The sequence below is a fragment of the Kryptolebias marmoratus genome, linkage group LG8 (genome assembly GCF_001649575.2).
Source record: "Kryptolebias marmoratus isolate JLee-2015 linkage group LG8, ASM164957v2, whole genome shotgun sequence".
NCBI classification, from domain to species: domain Eukaryota; kingdom Metazoa; phylum Chordata; class Actinopteri; order Cyprinodontiformes; family Rivulidae; genus Kryptolebias; species Kryptolebias marmoratus.
In genome coordinates, this window is record NC_051437.1 from 1,026,414 (window position 1) to 1,035,339 (window position 8,926).

Consider the following 8,926-nt stretch of genomic DNA (forward strand, 5'->3'; position numbering starts at 1 on the left):
CAATCAACACCTGCACTCATGTGACCAGAGTGGCCCATCAGTGAGTCAGACAAACAAGGACCCTAATGAGCCTCTATTGTTAGGAGAGTGAGAACAATTTGCAAGCAATCCAGCTTACATCACATCTCAGCTTTAAAAGCTCAACTCCACACTCTCTATTTCTGAATTGAGAAAGCTCCTCCAATGAGAAGTGAAGCGTCTTCAACTACAGAATAGAAGTTCAGTTGTTTTTGTTTAACCTTTTTTGAATTTATTATGGCCTGGATAACTGAGAATATACACCAGCATATTTACAGATATTGTGCCAATGTAATTCACAACATGTACTGCTTCTGATTATGCTAAATTTTTAAGAAAAACTTTGACATTAATTTTGGAGTCACCTTAATTCAAGATGGCTGCCACAGCTGATCATCATTAGCCAAAACAAAAATTACTCTAACTGAGTCAATTTTACATTTATTGAGCTTGATGTGATATTAGCAAGAGTCACTCCCTACATATACTTTGAGCATGACATTTCACAATATTGCATAAGATTGTGCATAATGTTGGTAACAAGATTTGACCAAAATGGCTACAACTCCATACCTTCTTAGCATACATGTTTAAAACTGTGGCATAAAAAATGCATTTTTTCAAGTAATGTAGGCCTTTAATAGGGGTGTGCAACGGTAACACCGGTGGAAAAACTTTTATTGCAGTAGTGTACGTCATTTAACAGCACGTACTTGTGCAGCAAAATAGCAATGCGGAAAAAACTGCAGAGTCCGACTTCATTCCAAAAAAAGGAGCCACTTCTGTTGTTTGGAATTATTTTGGCTTTAAAAGAGAAGATTTGGATCAGACCACCATATTTTGCAAGTCATGCAAGCACGTCGTATCGGGTAAGGGTGGAAACACGTCAAACTTGTTCAGCCACCTGAAACACAAACACCCTGTGAACTATAAAGTCTGCATGGAGTGGTGAGAAACTTTAGAAGTGGCAGGCAAGTTTAGATTTTTAATGCACCTTATTTGAAAGTGTTAGCAGCTCACAGTGAATGTATCCTTTTTTCAGGATATTTGTATGACTCTTAAAATCTTGTTGAAATGCAGCGCCCTGTATATAGTATTTATTTCCTAAGTCAGAATCTTTTGTTTTTGCATCCACCCTGATTTATTTTCTGAAGCTTTTTTCACAAATAGAATGACCAATGAAAGGGTTGCTAATAATTAAAATACTTCGACATAAGTTTGAGAAAAAGGTGGTTTTTGTTTGTCTAAATCATTTAAGTGCATTATTGTTCCTAATGTGTACAAGATTGGGTTTAAAATATTTAATCAAATATATTCTACAAAATGTTTAATAGTTGTTTACATACTTGAAGTTTACAATTGATTATTTTTGTGTATTTAAGTATTTTTTGTTACACTTTGACGTTGATTTCAGACTGATTTTGTGATATGTTTTTATTTTATATTTTCTTTGACACACAACATTTTGTGTGATTATGTATTTATTTACATGTGAATGCATTTCATTTTTATTCTGGAGACTGTTTATGCAGAAAAGTTTGAAAAAAAAACATTTGTTTTAATGTTAAATATTTGTTTGGCCAAATCAAATAAAAAAACAATGGAAAATGTGTAATATTGTCTGTGATATCGTTATCGAGGTATTTTAAAAATTATATCGTGATATAAATTTTTGGCAATATCGCCCACCTTTAGTCTTTAATAGTTTTATCATTTGTCAGCCTTGACATTAAACTAAAGTGTAATATTAAATCAAAAATCTCAAATTATTCAAATAAGGCAATTTTTTATACAATGTAACAAATGTTATATTGTAGATACAGTATAATCAATTTTTCTTTTCAATCATTTGCTTATTCAGGTTGAAGATGGTTGCAGCAGGGCCTCTTTTTGTCATTGTTTGTCAGGAAAAGTACCAGAATAAGGGTGCTGTGTCACAATAATTTAAACTGACTAGTTAAGTAAGGAGTGGTATGGTGGTGCAGTGGTTAGAGTTGTTGTCTCTTTGCAATATGGTCACAGGTTGCCCCCTGGTCTTTCAGTATGGAGTTGCGTATACTCCAGTTTCCTCCTACAGCCCCAAAACATGCATGTTAGTTTAAGTGGTATCTCTAAATTGTCCCTAGAGCTGAGTAAGAGTGTGGATGGTAGTCTGCCGTGTTTGTCTCTTTGTGTCCCTGTGATGGACTTGCCACCTGTTTAGGGTGTACCCTGCCTCTCGTAAAGTGACAGCTGGAAATAGGCACTAGCTCCCCATGACAGAGTGGGTAAAGAAAATGGATGGATGGTTAGTTAAGTAACCATGGCTCTATGAATGAAGTTTAACACACCACTGCAGCCTTTCTGAGGGTGAGCAAAAAGTGCAAAAAGAAGAAAGATTTTAAGAAATGTTACAGCTCCTGCTAGAGGCTCATTGTGGTCACCATGGTAATCACACACCTTTTTGTGACTCCCTGACTGCCAAGTTAATGAGAGGCAGGTAGAAACACAGACTGGCTTTAGTTTAGTGAGTTTTATGTACGATCTGACATTGCATGAAACTGTGCCTAGCACAGACTGTTTTCATACAGTTTTCAACGCAATGGAAGAGTTTGAAAGGTTAAAATATTTAAATGTATAGAAGGAATCACTGATCTGAGAGGAGAGGTTGCAGAAAGACTTCAAAACCAGAGAGGTCAGGAAGAGCCAGAAATTCTAGGAATGAGCAACGGCTATAATATTGAGATGAAGGTACCTGAAAAAATGTTCTTTATTGCTCACAACTGTGTTTAAATTGTATAAGCAAAATGGGAAAGTTTTTCTTATAAAGATTAACCTTTGTATGAATTATTCCAGTGTATGTATATGTGGATCAATCTGTGTTCAGTGTTTCAGCCCATTAGTTTGTTTTTTTTAAAACATACTTAAAGAGAGTTGAATTTTAATGTGTATTGTGTGAACATTTGGCATGCACTGATGGAAAAATCCCAGGAGTTGAGTAACACCAAACTCAAGCGTGTCACACATCCAACTCTTGGGTTGGAGGTTGATACCATCAAAGAACCACCTGCACTGTATATAAATATCAATCTGTCAAAATGGTTGTAAAGAAATTAAAAAAGGAGGCCAAGTCAGCATCTTCAGAACCTGCCAGGAGGGGAAAGATCCTGGCAGCGACTAGAAGTGGGAGGACCCTGGCAGCAGAAAAGACTTGTGTCATCGTTCCAGGAGAAGAAAGTAGCTAATTCTGAGGGAGAAATGAAAAAGTAAGGCCAGCAGGAGATTTCCACAGGCTATTTTTTTGGGAGACTATATACACTATATGACAAGAAGAATTTTTTTATCGATTTTTTTTGTTTGTTTTGTTCTGTTTTGTTTTCTGTGTTTGGTGTGTACAATCTGCCAAAATAAAAATAAAGTAAGTAAAGTAAAGTACCTATCCAACTCATTGAATTCAGGTGTTCCAATCACTTCCATGGCCACAGGTGTTAAAATAAAGCACCTAGGCATGCAGACTTTTTTTTGTGAAAAAATGGGTCACTCTCTGGAGCTCAGTGAATTCCAGCGTAGAACCATGATTGGATGCCACCTGTGCAAAAAGTCAAGTCCTGAAATTTCCTCACTACTAAATATTTCACAGTCAACTGTTAGTGGTAATATAACAAAATGGAAGTGATTGGGAATGACAGGAACTTGGCCACAAAGTGGTAGGCCACATAAAATAACAGAGGGCTCAGTGGATGCTGAGGCACATAGAGCATAGAGGTCCCCAACATTCTGCAGAGTCAATAGCTACAGACCCTCAAACTTCATGTGGCCTTCAGATAAGCTCAAAAACAGTGAGTAGAGAGCTTAATGGAATGAGTTTCCATGGCCAAGCAGCTGCATTCAAGCCTTACATCAACAAGTGCAATGCAAAACGTTATATGCAGTGGTGTAAAGCACGCCGCCACTAGACTGTAGAGCAGTGGAAATAAGTTGTCTGGAGTGATGAATCATGCTCCTCTGTCTGGCAATCTGATGGATACATCTGAGTTTGGCTGTTGGCAGGAGAACGGTACTTGTCTGACTGCACTGTGCCAAGTGTAAAGTTTGGTGGAGGGGGAATTATGGTGCGAGGTTGTTTTTCAGGAGTTTGGCTCGGTTGATAGGAACTCTTAATGCTTAAGCATACCAAGACATTTTGGACAACATCATGCTCCCAACTTTGTGGGAACAGTTTGGCCCCTTCCTGTTCCAACATGGCTGTGCACCAGGGCACAAAGCAAGGTCCATGAAGATATGGATGAGCAAGTTTGGTGTGGAAAAAAATTGACTGACCTGTACAGACTCCTGACCTCAACCAGACTGAACACCTTTGGGATGAATTAAAGCGGAGTGCACTATCCAGGCCTTCTCTTTCAACATTAGTGTCTGACCTCACAAATGCACTTCTGGAAGAATGATCAAAGATTCCCATAAACACTCCTAAACCTTGTGGAAAGCCTTGCCAGAGGAGTTGAACCTTTTTATAGTTGCAAAGGGTGATCAACATCATATTAAACCCTGTGGATTAAGAATGAGATGGCACTCAAGTTCATATGCATGTGAAGGGAGACATGCCCTGCCCCCTTTTCGTCCTACACCCTCTGTTGGGGGTTTTCTAAGTTACCCAACCTAAACAAAGAATCACACAGAGAGAGAGAGTAAATTGTCTTTTAGGATACTTTTGCAAAAGGAGAAGTCACTTGAGCAACGACCTTTTGGGTCAAACTCCAGCAGGTTCTGAAGTCCTGTAGCAGCAGCATCTTTTTATTAGAAACAAGGAATGGTTGGGGGCTGAATCAGTCAGGACCGGTTCTGCCACACAGATTAATCACACAAATAGAATTTACAGCATGTTGTGAAACATTCTGTCTATCAATCCTGATACAAAGATTATCAGAGGTACAGTGACGCTACTTAGATGATTTGCTGGCCTACTTAGATGATTTGCTGATGCCTGTAAGCACGATAAAATGTAAACATGATACAAATTAACTTAATTAATATCTCTGACATCCAGTGTGACATGTAGGCATGTTTTGCACATAAACACAAAGGCTGGTAATATTGAAAAACCCTAAGAGCCCCCCTTTGGATTAAGCCTGCATCCAGGCAGACTTTGGAGAGGTATTTACCCACAATTCATTGCTGCATGTGCTGTTTTGAATTTTTTTTTTCTAGAGAGCATAAGCCAGTGTATGTCTTGTGCTGGTCCCAAGCCCAGGTAAATGGTGAGGGCTTTGTCAGGAAGAGCATCCAGCGTAAAAAACGTCTGTCTTCCAAAACAGACATGCAAGTTCATCCAAGCCACACCATACTGGATCGGTCCAGGCACGGGTAAACAAAGACCGCCACTGGTGCCGTTGACAAGCAGGGTGCCAGTGGAAATTGTGCTACTGTTAGTCAAAGACCACAAAGAGGGAAATGTGCCAGGAGACAAAGGGAGAAGAGGAAAGGCAAGAGTGTAGGACTGAGGGTAGCAACTCTAAACACAATGACAGGCAAAGATAGAGAGCTGGCTGACAAGATGCAGAGGAGGAAGGTAGCTGTATTATGTGTACAAGAGACAAAGTGAAAGTGCAACAAGGCTCACAGCATTGGGGCTGGGTTTAAGCTGTTTTGCCATGATGTGGATAGGAAGAGAAATGGAGTAGGGGTAGTCCTAAAGGAGAAGTTAGCAAGGAGTGTAGTCGAGGTAAAAAGAGTGTCAGATAGGGTGATGTGTCTGAAGGTAGAAGTAGAAGATCTGATGTTCAGTGTTGTTAGTGGTTATGCTCCACAGGTTGGATATGATGTAGACGAGAAAGAGAAATTCTGGAAGGATCTTGATGAAGTGAAAGAAAGTATTCCCAGGGAGGACAGTGTGATGATCGGAGCAGATCTCTTTGGTGTCAAGGAAAGGAACCAGAAAGAACAGATGGTGGTGGATTTTGCCAAGAGGATGGAAATGGCTGTTACCTATTTCCAAAAGAGGGAGGAACACAGGGTGACCAATAAGAGTGGAGACAGGAGTACACGGGCAGACTACAATCTGTGTAGAAGAGGTAACCTGAGGGTGATTGGGGATTGTAAGGTTGTGGCAGGAGTGAGTGTGGCCAGACAGCATTGAATCTTGGTGTGTATGATGAGTGTCGTGGTGATGAAGAGGAGAAAAGTAAAGGCAGAACAGAGGACCAGATAGTGGAAGTTGAGGAAGGAAGAATGTTGTGAGGAGTTCAGAAAGGAGATGGACCTGATGACATACCAGTGGAGGCATAGAAATGTCTAGGAGAGATAGCAGTGAGGTTTCTGACTCAATTATTCAATGGCATTTTTGAGAGAGAGAAAATTCCTGAGGAACGGAGAAGTGTGTTTGTGCTAGTCTTCAAGAACAAGGGTGATGTACAGAGTTGCAGCAACTACAGGGGAATTAAGTTGATGAACCACACAATGAATATCTGGGACAGAGTTGTGGAAGCTAGACTTAGACAAGAGGCGACTATTTGTGAGCAGCAGTATAGTTTTATGCCAAGAAAGAGCACCGCAGATGCCATCTTTGCTTTGAGGATGTTGATGGAGAAGTACAGAGAGAGTCAGAAAGAACTTCATTTTGTTTTTGTGGATTTAGAAAAAGCATACAACAGGGTGCTGAGGGAGGAGCTGTGGTATTGTATGAAGACATCTGGAGTGGCAGAGAAGTATGTTAGACTGGTACAGGACATGTATAAGGACAGCAGGACAGTGGTGAGGTGCACTGTAGGAGTGACAGATAGCTTCAATGTGGAGATGTGAGTGCATCAAGGAGCTGCTCTGAGCCGATCTTGTTTGCTCTGGTGATGGACAGACTTAACAGGTGAGGTCAGGCAAGAATCCCCATGGACTATGATGTTTGCAGATGACATTGTGATCTGTGGTGAGAACAGTGAACAGGTAGAAGAGAACTTGGAGAGGTGGTGGTATGCACTTAAAAGATGACGGATGAAAGTCAGCTGTTGTAGGACAGAGTACATGTGTGTGAATGAGAGGGACGTAGATGGAACAGTGAGGCTACAAGGAGCAGAGGTCACAATGGTGCAGGACTTCAAGTACTTAGGGTCGACTGTCTAGGAAAACGAGGAGTGTGGTAAAGAGGTGAAGAAGAGAGTCCATGCAGGATGGAGTGGATGGAGAAAAGTTTCAGGAGGGATTTGTGACAAAAGGGTGGCAGCAAAGGTCAAAGGAAAGGTTTTCCAGACAGTGGTGAGAGCAGCTGTGTTGTATGGTTTGGAGACAGCGGAACTGACAAAAAGACAGGAGACCAAACTGGAAGTGTCAGAGCTGAAGATGTTGAAGTTCTTCTTGGAAGAGACAAGGTTGGATAGGATTAGGAATGAGGTCATCGGAGGTACAGCACAGGTTGAACAACTGGGAGACAAAGTTAGAGAGGACAGACAGAGATGGTTTGGACATGTGCAGAGGAGGAACAGTGGGTATATTGGTAGAAGGATGTTAGAGATGCAGCTGCCAGGAAAAAGACAAAGAGGAGATATATGGATGCAGTGGCAGGTGGTGCATTTCACACTTAGTCCTGCACCATTGTGACCTCTGCTCCTTGTAGCCTCTCTGTTCCTTTTTTCTCTCTCTGATCCTGGTGGACATTCTTCGCTGGATACACGTTGGATTCCTTGAAACGTTGGAATCCTGTTTGTCTATCGAGTCTTTCTGTCGAAGACGTGGAGGATCTTTACATATTTGGATTTCTGATAACAGGATTTCTGCTGTTTGGATTAGGCAGTTACCTGACTTATTGTCAAATTCGTTTGATGGGTTTGGCGATCAGCATTCAAACTGTGTGGATACGCGAGCTGAATCGCAAGTTGGATGCGATCCTTTTACAGGACTGCAGACTGAATTGCGTTTCTGGAACTCATGAATAATATGGGTTACATCTTGGAGGAAGTTGCTCGCTCGAATTAAGGCAGAATGGTCCTGGAATTTGGCTGTTTGGATTCACCATTGAGAAGTATCAGCAAGACTTTCAAGGCAGACGAAAACAAGTCTGCCTGAACCAAAACTATTACTGCTTGTTTGTGAATTTGGCTCCCCTAGGCTGACCTTGGTCAGCTATCTTCAAATTTCTCCTGGAACTATGTAAACAACATGTGCCCCTCTGCCCACATCAATGTGTCCGTCCAGAGATCACTGATATCATTCCATCATTATCAAAGACAATGGCCTCTGTGATGTGATTCATGGACTTCTTTACAAACACACATGTACACTACACCATCTTCTCACTGTCTCTACACACAAATACACACACTTTCCGCTGTTTCTGTGATCTCTCTCACCCCCCCCACCCCCTCTTCCCTCTCTCTATGTTAGTTAGTCATTCTTACATCGGCTGTTTTAGCGGGCCACTGGTACCATTTAGAAATTCGGTACTGTTTAGTTAAAGCTTTCTTGTGTTTTTATCTTCCTGTACACTTAGTTTAGTTCTGTACATTTAGTCATGTTTAGATCTGTTTAGTTTAGCTACTTTTTTTGACTGTCACAGCTCATGCTTAGATATGTCTGGTTTTACTTCGGCTGTATAGCGGGCCTGCTATACATTGCCATACCATTTAGAAAGCTTGGTATTGTTAGTTTAGCATTCAATCAATCAATCAATCAACTTTATTTCTATAGCACATTTTAAAAACCACAGGGGTAGCCAAAGTGCTGTACAATAGATAGATAAAAACAGTAAAAAGGAAATAGATAAAACAAATAAACAGATAAAAAGATAAATAGATAAAAAGAGATATACACATACGGGTTCACAGCAGGTATGTTTTAGGTGCCAAGAAAGACAAAAATCACAGTGTGTTAAAAGCCAAAGTATAAAAGTGTGTTTTTAAAAGAGATTTAAAAACAGGAAGAGAGGAGGCCTGTCTGACACTCAGGG